Source organism: Psittacula echo, assembly GCF_963264785.1.
Source record: "Psittacula echo genome assembly, chromosome: Z".
Taxonomy (NCBI): Eukaryota; Metazoa; Chordata; class Aves; order Psittaciformes; family Psittacidae; genus Psittacula; species Psittacula echo.
This window is the reverse complement of record NC_137742.1, coordinates 72565340-72582132: the sequence shown is the minus strand read 5'-3', so window position 1 is coordinate 72582132 and position 16793 is coordinate 72565340.

The following is a 16793-nucleotide window of genomic DNA, read 5'->3' as shown; positions in this document are numbered from 1 at the left end:
TTGTGTGTGGAGGATTCAAGAATGCAGAAATATTGCCATAAAGAGACAACTGTTATTAGCCTCAGACCAACTAGTTCAATAGAATAGATTTATTTATTTTATTCTTTTCCCCCTTCATTTTTAATTTTTGCATTGGGGTGCAGCTTAATGCTGAAATAAAACAAAGTGCATTGAGCTGTAAAATGTGCTAATGTCTCCATCTCAGGTTTATCGACACAAGTTTGGACCATGCTACTTTAAACACAGCTGAATATAATAAATCAGATTATTTTAAATTATGTATTTAGATTGGAAAATGGGCAAATTTTATGTGGAATTGGAATTTTGCAGATTATGTTGTACAAGAGATAATTTTTTTTATTTCATGACAATTCCCTTTCATTTCAGAAAAAATGATCAAACAGTTTCAGGTCTTACTTGAGGACCTTAATGCCCCGTACTTTCTTGGTCACTTTTACCACAGATTCCTTTGTTTACATAATCATTTGCAGCCAAGCAGAAAAATTTCAGTCTTACAGAAGGTAATATACAGGGCAATCAGCTTAAATGGGGCCACTTAAAAAAAGTGTTTGAAAATACAAGTATTTTAACTGCTTTAAAAAGTATAGATTAAGCTTTAATAATCAGAGCAATGAAGATCAATATTCCCAATGAGTATAACATTTTCATGTGTTAAAACTGTCTGTAGATCTGAACTGTTAATGAACTGTTCTGCAGGTTTCCTCTGATTTTCAATGTTCAGTATGGAACACTGAGCATCAAATGAAATGGTTGGAACAACTGAATGTACAGTTCATATCCCCAAAGGTGTGTTATGTACGTCTTGGGTTCAGCTGTAACAGTTATTTTTCTCTGTAAATGAGGCAGCTACAGTATAAACCAGATGCTCTACAAATCTATATTATTGGTGGTCCACATTTATATTATCCAGAGCGCACAGTGTTGGAACGAATGCTGAAGACACATTCCTAACCCAGAAGAATTATGCAGGCAGAATTATGATTTCAGGAGAATCTGAGAAGTCAATGGAAATAAAGAGAAAGGAGTCCCTCATTTCTAAAAACACAGATAGCAGGGAAGGATATGTAGAACGAGTGCTGGTGGCCCTTTAAGGCTAGTGAAGTTTGGTTTTACTTTGAGACTAGAACTGAGATGAAGGAACTTACAATAAGTTGGAAATGCAAGGTGTCATGGGGCACATTAATGCTGCATTTTACCACTTGTTAGAAGCTTTGGTTCCAAGGCTCTGGCCCTGCATCAAATTGTGTGTCTTATTCATTTCTGATGTAAAGAAAGGGTTGTGAACAGTAAATGCCTGTACACAGTTCTGTTTCTCTGACCGAAAAATGACTACAGCAGAAATTAAAAAGCTTCTGAGAGGACAGAAAAGATGATTCTGAATTGCTCACTTTTTCTTCCAGTATAAGAGCGTGTACCCAACACAGTCAATAGGATCCAGGTGTGAAAACAGAGGAGACAGTTCCTTTTGAAGGAGGTAAGCATCTGTATGCCACAGACAAAAAATGGTTGTGCACAACAGACATTTACATGACTCTCCAGGGAGACTGGACAACTACTTGGAAGTGAACTATGTATAGGATATGAAATACAGACATTCTCTTTGTATTGGGAAATCCCAGAATAGGAATAGCTCAAAATAGAAAGACTATCTGAGAAGGGAATTACACACGTGTATCTTTTTCACTCTTACTGAGGCAGAGATTTAGTGTCAGTGCTAGAAATCAGCTACTGGACTAGTCAGACACTTCTCTGATTCAGTTTTATGCTCTTACAAGGTGGGAAGGGAGAAAAAGGAAGAAGCTCAATAAACTAGGAAAATTGTAATAAGCATTGTCATCTCACTAAATGTGTAGGAGGACACAAGAACTGAACTGTAGGTGGGAAGACGTAGTGTTGTGACAAGCCTTAAAAGTAAGGGAAAAAGTTAGAACACTCCTGCTGAGAGAAACCAGGAATTGGCAATAGAAGAGGAACTGACTCAGTAAATGTGGCAAGAAAATAATATGCTTTTGACAGCAGCAGCTTTGATGCATTGAAAAAGAGCAAATTGGGATGCAGAGCAGGATTGCAGCAAGAGTGCTATATCACACACATATTTTTTTGTAAGAGAAGACAGAGATGTTGAGGTGAGCTGCTACTAATCATGCTACTTCCTGCTAAGAATTCTAGGTGGCGAAATCCAGGAGGCGCTTCTTGTGTTACAATTAGACTGTTATACCTGGCAACACAACGTATTTGATTCTAGTTTCATAATTGAATTAGGTCCTGCTGTATTTGCTTGTAATACTAGAATTACAACCAGTAATCAAGATGAAATCACACCTGTGGGTTTCTTTCCAATGAAGAAAATAGGAAATACATAGAGATACTTACTGAAAGCGTAAAAAATGTAAATTGAAAGTGATATACTTTACCTTTGACCTGTTGCATTCTCTGTTTTCAGAGATTTGTTCATCAGGATTTCTACTGCGCAAGAGGAGCTACAATACTGGAGAGTGCCTGTAAGAAAACTTTGGAGAAAAAAAGCGCGAGCAGCCTTAAGGTCTTATTCTGGTGTTATGATATGCTGAGAGCTAATACTGTCTCCTAGATTGATTTTGGGTTATAAAAATAATTTTGCTGAAAAGAAAAACTTAATATGCTCAGAGAATTAAGCTTTGAGTGTACACATACAGTACAACTAGTGATTTAACAGTCTCACTTTTGACTTGCATAAATTCCCAGCTTCTGGTAAAAAAAGGAACAAATTTTCATGCTACAGTATTGGTGGCAATTAAAAACTTGTCTATCAAAAACAGAATTTAAAACTTGCATGGCTTCCAAGTAATGTTCCATAATTGACTTTTACTTCTGTCTTGGCACTTGTATAGCTAAATAGCATTTAAACTGATGGACATCATATGGTTTATCATTATTTTACAAGGACTTATATAAGCTTGCTTGTTTAAGAAGTGTTAGTGTCTATATGAAACACAAACCAGGAAACTGTGGTCTAGCATGTATAATTTTGTCTGTCAATGTAATTACAAAAAAATAAATAAATTACCTTTTCTTCTGAAGCTCTTGATTGTCTCGCTCTGTTTAAACTGCACATTAATGAGAAAGACACTAAGGGCTTGGTTTGCTGGGAAAAATAGCTTCAGGAAAGATACATTGGTTTCCTCTCTCCTCCCCCACCCCCCACAATAATCTTCAAGTTAGGCTAATTTTTTAGCTTCCTATAGCAGTTAGTCATCTGTTTTGACTCTTTAAACTTCTGTAACACATTTATATGGCAGTTGCACTTGATGAACCTGATAACCTTGTAGGATGGAATAAAAAACAAACAGCAGTGGATATTGTCTATCTTGACTTCAGAAAGGCTTTCAACACTGCTTCCCATAAGATCCTCATAGGGAAGCTGTTGGAATATGGACTGGATGGCCAGAATCACTGTCACAGTGATTTCTGATGCTCAGTGTTTCCTGATGTTCAGGAGCAAAATCCTGTGTTTCATTTTGTGCCCACTACCACTTCTCCTATCACAGGCACTACTGAAAAGAGCCTGGCCTAGGTTCTTTTAGCACCTTTCCTTCAGGTATTAATATTCACTGATAAGATCCCCCCCAGGCCTTCTCTTCTCCAGGCTAAGCAGTCACAGCTTGCTCAGCCTTTCCTCACAGAAATGCTCTAGTCCCTTCATCATGTTGGTGACCCTTGGCTGGAATCTCTCTAGTACGCATATATCTTTCATACTGGGGAGCCCAGCCCTGGATCCCGCACTCCAGGTGTGGCCTTATCAGTGCGAACTAGAAGGGAAGGATCACCTCCCCTGATCTCCTTCCAACTTGTCTCCAAATGCAGCCTGGGACACTATTAGCCTTCTTTGCAGATAGGCACATGGCTGGCTTGTGGTCAGCTTGCTGTCCACCAAGACCCCCAGATCCATTTCTGCCAAGCTGATTTCCAGCTGGGCTGCTCCCAGCATGTTCTGGTGCCTAGGGTTGTTCCTTCCCTGGTGCAAGACTTTGTGCTTCCCCTTGTTGAAGAGCCTGAGGTTTCTGTCAGTCCATTTCTCCAGAACGTCCACGTCCCTCTGGATGGCAGCACTACTCTGTGGTGTGCCACCTGGTCCTACCAGTCTGGTGTCATCAGCTCACATGCTGAGGGTACACTCTGTCCCATCATCCAGCTTTTTAATGAAGATATTCAACAGCACTTGACCCAATATTGAGATCCAGGGTGCATCACTAGTTACCGACCTCCCCCTAAACTCCCTTACCTCTGTTGGACTCTAGTTAGACTCCTTTACATCTCTTTACCTAAAGAAATATACTTGCTGATAAAGCAATCATACAATGTGGAATCTGTTTAGTAAAACTAACAATTCCTTCAGTGGCTGATATGAATACTTGAAACTGAGGAGTAAACTGGAATACTGTTGTCTGTATCTGAATTTGTCATAAGATGTGCAAATTCCTTCCAGCTAAGATATTTCTACCTTTGACATTTTCATTAATGCAGAAGCAGTTTTCCTCTGGATTGACAGCTCCCAGATCTCATTACATTTGAAGATCCTTTGCAGTATCCCGAATATTCAGCTAATTAGTGGTGTTTGCCAGTCATTTATCAGACTCTAAAATATTGAGTGCTGTTGTTTCAGAATAAAATAAAGCTGAAGGAGAGTACTGTCAGTCAGTTCTGAAGTATATTGCTGGAACAAACTCAAAAGTGTTGGCAAAAGAACTGTGACATAAAAGTCTTTAGGGGAAACCCCATTAAATTATTGAATATTCAGGTTACTTTTCCAATCCTAAAATGTTAAGTGTGGATAAGAGAAGCAGTAAAATATTTAGTTAACTCTTATTTAGTTGAATATATGTATTCATCTCTATTTTTTTGTATTTTTAATCCTTCTCAACATTACCCTATATGGTTCTATTTATAGGTCTAAGAATATAGTAATAAACTTCAAAAATGTCAATTGGCTATATACTGTTACTTCATTTGTTCTTAACATTACTTCATTCTCCTTTGTAGTTAGCTAATGTTTTATGGTACTTGCCAAATTCCCTTCATGTCGGAAACTCTCAACACTTTAAAAAGCTAGTGTAATAGAGAGATTGCATATTATATCACCTTTCATCTTATTCACAACTGTGTAGACCATTCTGTGATTAATCCCTCTGCAGGGTTTGCAGCAATTGGTCATACAAAAAAATCCATTTTATAATGGAATTAAAAGTGGAAGCAAAGAGAAGAGCCAGTGGTATTTCATCAGCCAGTCTGCCATTGGTTTGATTACTTAAGAACTGCTACCTCAGTTCTTCATAAACTCAGTATATAGAACTGACAGAATAAAGCAGATAGTGCTTTAGTGGGAACTTAGTTGCAGATTTGTAGCTTTTACTGGTGACCTCTGTAATCTTTTTCTGTCATTTTTACAAAGCTGTTTCTGCCAAACCACGCACAAATGCTCAAATTATTAATTTCATGACACAAAATTTCTTTTGAGTAAGATGTCCTTAAAAGGACAATCTTCTATTGCTGTTATTCAGGATAGTTTTCAGTCTTTGACAGAGGATTATAAAAGGATAAACAGGGCTGCTAAAAAGATTATGATTCCTTGGCTGAAAATTGATAACAGAAACTGACTCCTTGTCATTGTCCATGACATTAGATAATTCTTGGTTCATTGTCCTACAGCTTGGCAATGATTCCTGTGGCTGCAGGATGCACAAGTCTCTGTCTACGTATGCCTGAGGCCAGCTGATGTAAGGCTCAAATGCCAAAGCATGTGAGAATAAATTGAATGCCTCCTGTATTCATATAGTCCTGGGGCATGTAATCCATTCCTGAGGCAGGTGCCAAATGAATTTACAATACTGTATCATAGTGCAAAGAATTTTCTCTAGCTCTAATTAAGTGAGTTTATATAAGAATTTTAAGTATTTCTGCTAAATGTTTTTGCCTTTATTATTGGTAGTAATGGTAATAAAAATAGTAGGAATTATAGTTTGAGCATTTAATTAATAGAGGAGATATTTGGCTGTGGAGCTGGTCAAACTATAGGATGCACTGAAGGCTGCATAGGTGACAGACTAAAGTAATGATTAGGGGTCCTGTAGACAGAATTTATTTGGAGGCCAGGCATACAGATGCATTGAGGAAGAAAATTGTTCATGTGCTAGAAAATTGATTGGTAAGCCTGGGAGAGGAAAGAGGATGAATTGTTTGCCAATTAACTAAAGAAAGGAGAGATGTTGATGTAAATGGAGAAGGTAGCTGAAAAGGATTCAAGCTGTTGGATCTCCAGGTTGCTGACTATGACAGTCTTGCTTTTGGCCAGGATAGAGTTATTTTTCTTCCTAGTAGCTGGTGCAGTGCTGTGTTTTGACTTTAGTCTGAGAGCAATGCTGATAACACACCGATGTTTTAGTTGATTCTAAGTAATGCTTACCCCAATCAAGGACTTTTCAGTCTCTCCTCCTCTGCCAGTGAGGGGGGGCACAAGAAGCCGGGAGGAAAACAGAGACAGGACACCTAACCCAAACTAGCCAAAGGGGTATCATACCACAGCATGTCATGCCCAGTATGTAAACTGGGGGGAGTTACCCAGAAGGCCCAGACTGCTGCTTGGATAGCAAGTGGTGGGCAATTACATTGTGCATCACTTGTGTTTATTGTTTTCTTTCTTCCCCTTTTAGTTTTATATTCTCTCCGCTTGTTATTTCCCTTATCATTATTCCTATTAGTGGTAGCAGCAGTGGTTTTGTGTTATACCTTAGTTACTGGACTGTTCTTATGATACATCGGGATCGCTCCTCCAAAGTATGCACACCTCAGTGTCGTTTCCCACTACATTTATTCTCCAAAGTTACACGCCTATACATATTCATGATCTATCCCGGCTTCGTATTATAATGAGCTAAAAAGTCCTTTGCACATGCGCAGTGCCTTCCCGTGGTCATGGGTGAGGGTCTCAGGATGAAGTAAATGAGTCTTCCTCTTGTGGGTAGGGGTCTTCAAGATGAAGTAAACGAGTCTTCCTCTTCTTAAACTTTTCACCTTTGTCACATCTGGATGCCCCAGTGATTACACAAGTAGCTGAAACCAGCCCTATCTGGCTGTCTTTGGATTAACTGATAAGTAGAGAAGAATGAGAAGGAATAGTAGAATGGGCCCACTGATATGTAGATGTGGTGAGGAGAAGGAGAAGAATGGTTAACTGATAAGGAGGATGTAGAAGACAATCCATGTTTAGTGGGACCCCTAAATTCCACAGACTTCCAGGCGCTAGCGTTTCTTATATCAAGCCCCCTGTATCACTTATATCAATCCATGGGGTTTACATTCTTTTGATTCTCCTCCCCATCCCACTGGGAGTCGTGGGGGGAAAGAAGCAAGGGAGTGAGCGAGTGGCTGTGTGGTTCTGAGTTACTGGCTGGACTTAAACCATGACATAGTGTTACATTGTACTCTAGTTATTAAACTGTTCTTCTCTCAACCTGTGGGTTTTATATTCTTCTGATTCTCCTCCCCATCCTGCCTGGGGATGAGAGAAAGGGAGAGGGTGAGTGAGCAGCTGTGTGGTACTTAGTTGCTGTCTGGATTTAAACCGTGACAATAACTTGGATAAGTGGTGGAATGGTGTCATGACTTAAAGGGTTATCCCACCTGTGGGTGTGTAGGAATTCTTATATAATTCTTATATTACCAAAGGTTTGTAGGATTCCATAACCCAAGGACACAGAGACTTTGCTCTGCATTTCTCTGCTTTATTACAGTTTACCATATATACCACAGAAATTACCACTAGTAAGTAAACTACCACAAAAATCACAACTAGCAAGTATACATCTGATTAATAAAGTGTATTCATATATATATTTTAAATCATTATTAATTACTGTCAGCAATCAATAATACAGCACCCGTCACTAGACTGGCAGCAGTAAATAATAGCAGCAACCAGTAATATAGCAAGAATCAATATAAAAGCAACAGCCAAGTAGGTATATACTATTAGAGGTTACTACAAACTTCAATAGTGAACAAATTTATCAACAATATGACATCAGATATAATAAATTACATATATGGATATAGGTAATATCAGTATCAAGTGAATTATACAGATTTCAGAAAGGCTCAAACCATACCAAAGGAGAGCGCAAACTTATCCCAGGAGGGGACCCAACCATCCCAGAGGTGGGAAGACAAGGTGGGTGCCTCCTTTTCTTTGCTAATGCCCTGCCACTTCTCCTTATTCCTGGTACTTCACACTTAACATAGAAACAGAAAATTGCAGCAGTTCCAGCTGCAAGCATCTAAAGCGATTTGGAAATAATAGGGGCAGCATGGGAAGGAGGCTTTAGAGAGAACGAGTATTTTTTTTATGCCTCTCGCCCTTTACTATTCAGGTTTTCAGTGCCTGTGCCACAATGTCAAACACGGAATATGAAGAGGAACACTAATAAAAGCAGGAAGATAAGCAAATCAACACGGAGTGAAACCACAAAGCATTTTCTCTCCCCCTTTGGGAAAAAAACAAGGTAGGAAAGAAGTGAAAACACTCCACAGGGTCCCAACTTTTGTCAGCTTTGCCCCAGGCCAATGAAATTCAATGTGATTTAGGAGGTCATTGACATGTGAAAGCAATTTGTTTAGAATGAAAATCTGAAAAGAGGAAAGAATATGAAGGAAATACAGCTCAGACATGCATAATAAATACTAAGTTATACATACAGATTAGCTCCAAAAACATTTATAAGATGAGCCAGGAAACACCCAAGTCTTCCACAAGTATACACTGCCAGTGAAAGAACAGCCCCTCTGATTCACTCATTACTGTGCTATTCAGCATTCTTTTGTTGTGCCAATTCACGCATTACTGTGCTATTCAGCATTCTTTTGTTGTAACCAGAGTGAACCATAAGTTTTCAAGTAGGGATGTTTGTCTTGTTGACCCAATATCCATCTCAATGATATATTCCAAAGTCAGATTCCACACTGAATTTGTGTTAATTGACAGACATGACCCTATTATGGATTTGCTAAATAGACAGAGAAACCTGAAATGGTGGAATTCTGGACTATGAAACCTGAAGGGGTAGAATTCTGGACCCAGTAAAGTAATTTGTCCAGGCCTAACATCAGCCAAATTTACAAGATCTTTTCTATCTTGGTATTTGTACCATATTGCTTGAGATTACTCTGTAGAAGAAAAAAAGTTAAATGAAGAAATAAATTAATATTTTTGAATATCAAATATACTTGGGAAATATGATCTTAGTTCACAAATAGAAAAAGTGAAATTTGATTAATAAATTATTTGTTATGAATAATTCATTGAGTTCTAATTTAGAGTGGGCTGGCTTTTTTTATACAAATGAAGAGAGAACAGTAGACTGATTTGTAATTTAAAGGGGTTTTAAAAGTTTGGTATTATTTCTCACTGTCTCTTTATTTTGTCCTCTGTCTCCTCACAATTATTTTCATTAGCAGACACCATGCAATCTTGCCTCTAGCCATGAGCACAGGAATTAGTGCCAATGTATTATTTACAGAGGTTGATCAAATCTTCCTAGCATGGGCAGAGAAAAGGTATAAAGCACCATCTTTTGCCTTGAGAAAGGCAAGCATGGATGCTGAGCATGGATCAGATGAACTTTTAAATGAAGTGAAAATTTATCTATTCTGATTCCCTAGTCACAATTAAAAAAAACCCTCTTCTCATAGCAAGATGAAAAGTATTTTATTAAAAAAGCAGACTGTACACTGAAGTAGGGCTGCGATTGTCTTACCTTTTAAGCATATTAACAAGATTTCAAATGTTTGCATTTCCTCTTAACTCTGGATATACAGAATAAACGATCTGGCTGGCTCTTCTGCACTATGTTTTAAAGTGTTAAAACAAAGGAACTAAGGTGTACTTGATGTGTGAAAATGATGAATCCTCCTGGAAGGCATGCTAAGGCACATGAAAACCAACAAGGTGGTTGGTGACAGCCAGCATGGCTTCACTAAGGGGAAATCCTGTCTGACCAATATGACATCATCTACCTGGACTTGTACAAAGCCTTCAACACTGTCCCACATGACATCCTTGTCTCTAAATTGGAGAGACATCAATTTGATGGGTGGACCACTTGATGGATAAAGAACTGGCTGGATGGCCGCACGCAAAGAGTTGTGGTCAATGACTCAATGTCCAGCTGGAGACTGGTAACGAGTGGTGTCCCTCAGGGATCGATGTTGGAACGGGTCTTGTTCAACATCTTTGTCAGTGACATGGACAGTGGGATTGAGTGTGCCCTCAGCAAGTTTGCTGATGACACCAAGCTGTGTGGTTCGGTTGATATGCCGGAGGGAAGGAATGCCATCCAGAGGGACCTTGACACGCTTGTGAGGTGGGCTGATGCCAACCTTATGAAGTTTAACCATGCCAAGTGCAAGGTCCTACACCTGGGTCGGAGCAATCCCAGGCACAGCTACAGGTTGGGCAAAGAAAAGATTCAGAGCAATCTTGCAGAGAAGGACCTGGGGGTGTTGGTCGATGAGAAAATGAACATGAGCTGGCTTCAGTGTGTGCTCGCAGCCCATAAAGCCAACTGTATCCTGGGCTGCATCAAGAGGAGCGTGACCAGCAGGTCGAAGGAGGTGATCCTGTCCCTCTGCTCTCGTGAGGCCTCACTTTTAGTATTGTGTGCAGTTCTGGTGTCCTCAACATAAAAAGGACATGGAACTGTTGGAACAAGTCCAGAGGAGGGCCACGAGGATGATCAGGGGACTGGAGCACCTCCCGTATGAAGACAGACTGAGAAAGTTGGGGCTGTTCAGCCTGGAGAAGAGAAGGCTGCATGGAGACCTCATAGCAGCCTTCCAGTAGCTGAAGGGGGCCTACAAGGATGCTGGGGATGGACTATTCATTAGGGACTGTAGTGACAGGACAAGGCGTAATGGGTTAAAATTTCAACAGGGGAAGTTTAGATTAGATATAAGGAAGAAATTCTTTACTGTGAGGGTGTTGAGGCACCGGAATTGGTTGCCCAGGGAGGTTGTGAATTCTCCATCCTTGGTGGTGTTCAAGGCCAGGTTGGATGAGGCCTTGGGTGACATGGTTTAGTGTGGGGTGTCCCTGCCCATGTCAGGGGGGTTGGAACTAGATGATCTTAAGGTCCTTTCCAACCCTAACTATTCTATGATTCTATGAATGACTATGGAATGCATCTGGCAAATGCAATACGAAGGTTAAAGTCAAGTTCAAAATAGAAGTAGCTGTATTTCAATGGAGTCAAATAATGACATATTTCTCTGTTTCTCTGTTGTGTACACATAACATCCAAACCTGATTACATGCAAAAAAAGATTTCAAGATCAACCACTGAAGGGCTGGGTAATTCCTGAAAAAGAATCTCCACAACCTTAAAAAAGCCGCCTTGTGTGACTTCTTTATGTCATAATTTGTACTTAAAAATTGCTTTTTTGATAAGAAGCTTCTGGCATTGGGATATGAATCTGCCAGTATCAAGAGACATGTCTTTTGTGCTACAGGAGTGTACAGCAATGCACAGACCATCAATTCTGTTCCAACCTCCCTGGAGGAACGGTCCTGGCCTTTCTGCTCTTTCTGCCTTTTTCCCTTTCCTTCTTCCCTCATCTTCTTTTCCCTCTCTCATCTGTTTCTGCCTCTGTTACCTTTGATCCTGACTGTGTTCTTAATCACTTTGGCTCCTACCTTTTTCTTCTCAGGGCTTTCTGTCTGTTTTCCCTGCTTTCTTTTCTATTTGTATCTACCTTCGCACTACCTTTGACCTGAATTCGCTTTCTGCTGCTGTGTTAATCTCTGTGTTACCCACAACACCCTTTCTGTCTCTGTCTTTACCCTGACTCTGTATGATACTTTGCCTAGTCATTGTAAGTGGCCTGGAGGTCAAATTGTCATTGTATAGTACAGTTCCTGCCCTACTGAAAACCAGGAAAAAAAAAAATGCTACGTGTCTCTCCACAGTTTATATCCATGAAGGTGATAACAGTGTGAAGATCTGTCACTGTGCAGCGGGGCCACTGATGTCAATGCAGGAGCACAGCCCTCTACCCATGGCATCGACCTGTGAGTATTGTTTGGTAAGAAGGAAGTCCCTCCATACATTATGTTTTGGAAAACACACTCTCATGCATAACCATGGCCCACTGTGTGAAAGAGGGTCAGGCAACTACTGTGACCTCTTTTCTTTTTCCTCAGTGACTCCATTCTTGGTAACAAAATATCTTGTAACATCACTCCTGTCTGTGGTGAAACTTTCCTTTCAGGCAGACAGATAATTCCTAAGAAGCACTAGTAGCTCCTGAGATCTTATCTCATAGTGACAGTTCTGACTGGGGCTTGTGCCTCCAATTGTGTATCACAGTATCACAGTATCACACAGTATGTTAGAGATTGGAAGGGACCTCAAAAGATCATCTAGTCCAATCCCCCTGCCAGAGCAGGAACACCTAGATAAGGTTACATAGGAATGTGTCCAGGCGGGTTTTGAATGTCTCCAGAGAAGGAGACTCCACAACCCCCCTGGGCAGCCTATTCCAGTGTTCTGTCACCCTCACTGAGAAGAAGTTTCTTCTCAAGTTTAAGTGGAACCTCTTGTGTTCCAGTTTGAGCCCACTACCCCTTGTCCTATCATTGTTTGCCACTGAGAAGAGCCTGGCTTCATCCTCATGACACTCCCTCTTTATATATTTATATACACTAATAAGGTCCCCCCTCAGTCTCCTCTTCTCCAAACTATAGAGACCCAGCTCCCTCAGCCTTTCCTCATAAGGGAGATGCTCCACTCCCTTAATCATCTTAGTCGCCCTGCGCTGGACTCTCTCCAGCAGTTCCCTGTCCTTCTTGAACTGAGGGGCCCAGAACTGGACACAATATTCCAGATGTGGTCTCACCAGGGCAGAGTAGAGGGGAAGGAGGACCTCTCTCGACCTACTGACCGCCTCTCTTCTAATACACCCCAGGATGCCATTGGCCTTCTTGGCCACAAGGGCACAGTGTTGGCTCATGGTCATCCTGCCGTCCACTAGGACCCCCAGCTCCCTCTCCCCTACACTGCTCTCTAACAGGTCGTTCCCCAACCTATACTGGAACCTGGGGTTGTTCCTGCCCAGATGCAGGACTCTACACTTTCCCTTGTTATATTTCATCAAGTTACTCCCTGCTCAACTCTCCAGCCTGTCCAGGTCTCGCTGGATGGCAGCACAGCCTTCTGGTGTGTCAGCCACTCCTCCCAGCTTAGTGTCATCAGCAAACTTGCTGACAGTACACTCAAGTCCCTCATCTAAATCATTGATGAATATATTAAATAATACTGGTCCCAATACTGACCCTTGAGGCACTCCACTAGATACAGGCCTCCAACTAGACTCTGCCCCATAGACTACAACTCTCTGGCTTCTGTCCTTCAGCCAGTTTGCAGTCCACCTCACTACCTGATCATCCAGGCCACACTTCCTCAATTTAGCTATGAGGATGCTGTGGGAGACTGTGTCAAATGCTTTGCTGAAGTCAAGGTAGACCACGTCCACCGCTCTGCCATCATCCATCCACAATGTTATTTCCTCATAAAAGGCTATGAGATTGGTCAAGCATGACTTCCCCTTGGTAAAGCCATGTTGACTGCCCCTCATAACCCTCTTATCCTTGACATGCCTTAAGATGGCATCAAGGATAAGGTGTTCCATCACTTTCCCAGGGATGGAGGTGAGGCTGACCGGTCTATAGTTACCTGGGTCCTCCTTCTTGCCCTTTTTGAAGACTGGAGTGACATTTGCTTTCCTCCAGTCCTCAGGCACCTCTCCCGTTTCCCAAGACTTGGTAAAGATGATGGAGAGTGGTCTAGCAATGACTTCCGCCAGCTCCCTCAGTACCCGGGGGTGCATCCCATCTGGACCCCTGGATTTATGGATGTCCAGATTGCTCAACTGGTCTCTAACCCATTCCTCATCGACCAAGGCAAACTGCTCCCTTGACCTGACTTCATCTGAGGTCTCAGGAGTACAGGGCTCTTCAGGACTGCCTCTGGCAGAGTAGGCAGAGACAAAGAAGGCATTCAATAACTCTGCCATCTCTGTATCTTCTGTCACCAGGGCACCCATCTCGTTCACCAGTGGGCCTACCTTGCCTCTGGTGTTAGTTTTATCTGCCATGTATTTGAAAAAGCTCTTTCTGCTGTCCTTGACCCCTCTCGCCAGGTTTAATTCTAAGGAGGCCTTAGCCATCCTAGCTGCCTTCCTACATCCTCTGACAACCTCCAGCCTTATATTCCTCCCAAGTGGCCAGCCCCTCCTTCCATGACCTGTAAACTCTCCTCTTCCACTTGAGCATACCCAGCAGTTCCTTATTTAGCCATGAAGGTCTCTTGGCTTTCTTCCTTGACTTCCTACGTGTCAGGATGCTCTGCTCTTGAGCTCGGAATAAGCAATTCTTGAATGTCAACCAACTATCTTGGGCCCCTTTACCTTCAAGCAGCCTTGCCCATGGGATTTCCCGTAGCAAATGCTTGAAAAGGCCAAAGTTTGCCCTGCTAAAGTCCAGGGTTGCAATTCTACTTGCTATTGTACTGGTCCTACCACACAAGATCCTGAATTCCACCATCTCGTGGTCACTGCAACCAAGGCAGCCCTCAACCTTTACTGCTTCGACCAGACCCTCCTTGTTAGTGAGGATGAGATCCAGCAGCGCTCCTCTCCTGGTTGGCTCATCCACCATTTGCATGAGGAAGTTATCATCCATACACTGGAGGAACCTCCTGGACTGTGGCTGGGTTGCTGAGTAGTCCTTCCAGCAAACATCAGGGAAGTTAAAATCCCCCATGATGATCACAACCTGTGACTGTGAGGCCGCTCTCAGCTGCCTGTAGAAGGCCTCGTCAACTTGCTCACCCTGATCTGGTGGCCTGTAACAGATACCCACAACAGTATCACCCCTGCCAGCCTGCCCCTTAATTCTCACCCACAGACTCTCAACTCGCTCATCCTCTGTCCCTGGACAGAACTCAGTACATTGCAGCTGCTCTCGCACATAAAGAGCAACCCCACCACCCCGCCTGGCTGGCCTGTCTTTCCTGAAAAGGACATAGCTCTCCATGACTATATTCCAGTCATGCGAGCTGTCCCACCACGTCTCTGTAATTGCCACCAGATCATAATCTCCTGACTTAACACAGGTCTCCAACTCCTCCTGCTTATTTTCCCATGCTGCACGCATTGTTGTATAGGCATTTCAAGGAGGGAGCTGAGCTCACCGATTTCACCCTAGGATTATAGGAGGCCTCCCGGTCTTCATCAATCCTAGAGTGCTGCCCCACTAGGGCAAGCCCAGTTACAACCCCTTCCCCCTTCGAATCTAGTTTAAAGCTCTCCAAATGAGCCCTGTTAATTCATGCCCCAGCATCCTTTTGCCTCTGTGAGTTAAACCTTTCTCACGTGCCATCATTCGGACTGGAGCCTTATAAAACCAGCTGTTATCAAAGAACCCAAAGCCCTGCCTAAAGCACCAGTCTCGTAGCCAATCGTTTACAGATTGAATTTTCCCATTCAGTCCTACATCATCACCAGAAGATGGAAGAACTGAGGAGAAGATCACTTGAGCCCCAGACTCTTTCACCATCCGCCCCAAGGCCCTGTAGTCTTTCTTCATCCCCCTCAGACTGCGGGAAGCAGCTTCCCCCCCACCTGTCTGGAAGACCAGCAGTGGGTAGCAGTCTGTCGGGTGCACCAGGTTGGGGAGTGCCTTGGTGATATCCCTGATCCGGGCTCCAGGCAGACTACACACTTCCCTATGATGAGGGTCAACTCTGCATATCGGGCCCTCTATTCCTCTCAGAAGGGAATCGCCTACAACAATGACCCTTCTTTCTTTCTTGTCAGAGGCAGTCTTGAGTCGTGAAGTTGACCGCCTTCTCCTATGTGACCTTGTAGTCTGGCCTTGCACCACATCCTCAATGTCTTCGTTTGCTTTGGATATGTGGTCTGGTATTAGATTTTTGCTTGCAAATTTCAAAAAAACTTGTTGCCAGGGAACTTCAGTGGCTTCCTAATGCTGACCTCTATTTTTCTGATGAAAAATACTGACCAGAGCCCATGTCTCAAACTGTTTTTCTCAAAAGGCAACTCATAGGAATCACAATAGTGGAAGAAGTGCTGAAAGTGCCGGCTGGTGTTCCATTATAAGGTTGCCATGTCAAGTTTGCCATTACAGGCAGTGTTGAAAAGAGGTAGTTTCAGTTTAACATTTGTCTCCCAAAAGAAAAACTTTAAAATCACGTGCAACCCTTCAGGGAAAACCAGAGCCTTCTCTTCTGCTTGCATGAATTCAAGTACTGAATTCATATTGTTGTCATTTAGTTTCAAAAGCTCTATAACCTGTATGTGTTCAGTCATAGTTTTTTACACCCAAATAGTATTTTGAGAGTCTTCACTGCCACTGTAGGAATCTAATTTTCTCCTTACTGGCTCTTACTCTCTTACTGTGGTCTTCTCTAAAAAGGTCAATCTCTTTAAGTTACCAGTTAAATTTTGTGATTGAATGTTGCACAACATGTTCATTGGGCATCTTTGAGTTGTATCATTCTGAGATGACTGTTCTGGACAAGAAATTTATCCTCCAAGGAGCTTTTTTTATCCCTTCTTTGATTGTGCTAGTGACGTCTTGGATCCCCAGTGCACCTTTGCTGTACTAATTTGTTAACAGTATATTAAATCACTCATATTTAAGTATGTGTGATTATGTATGTAGGCCC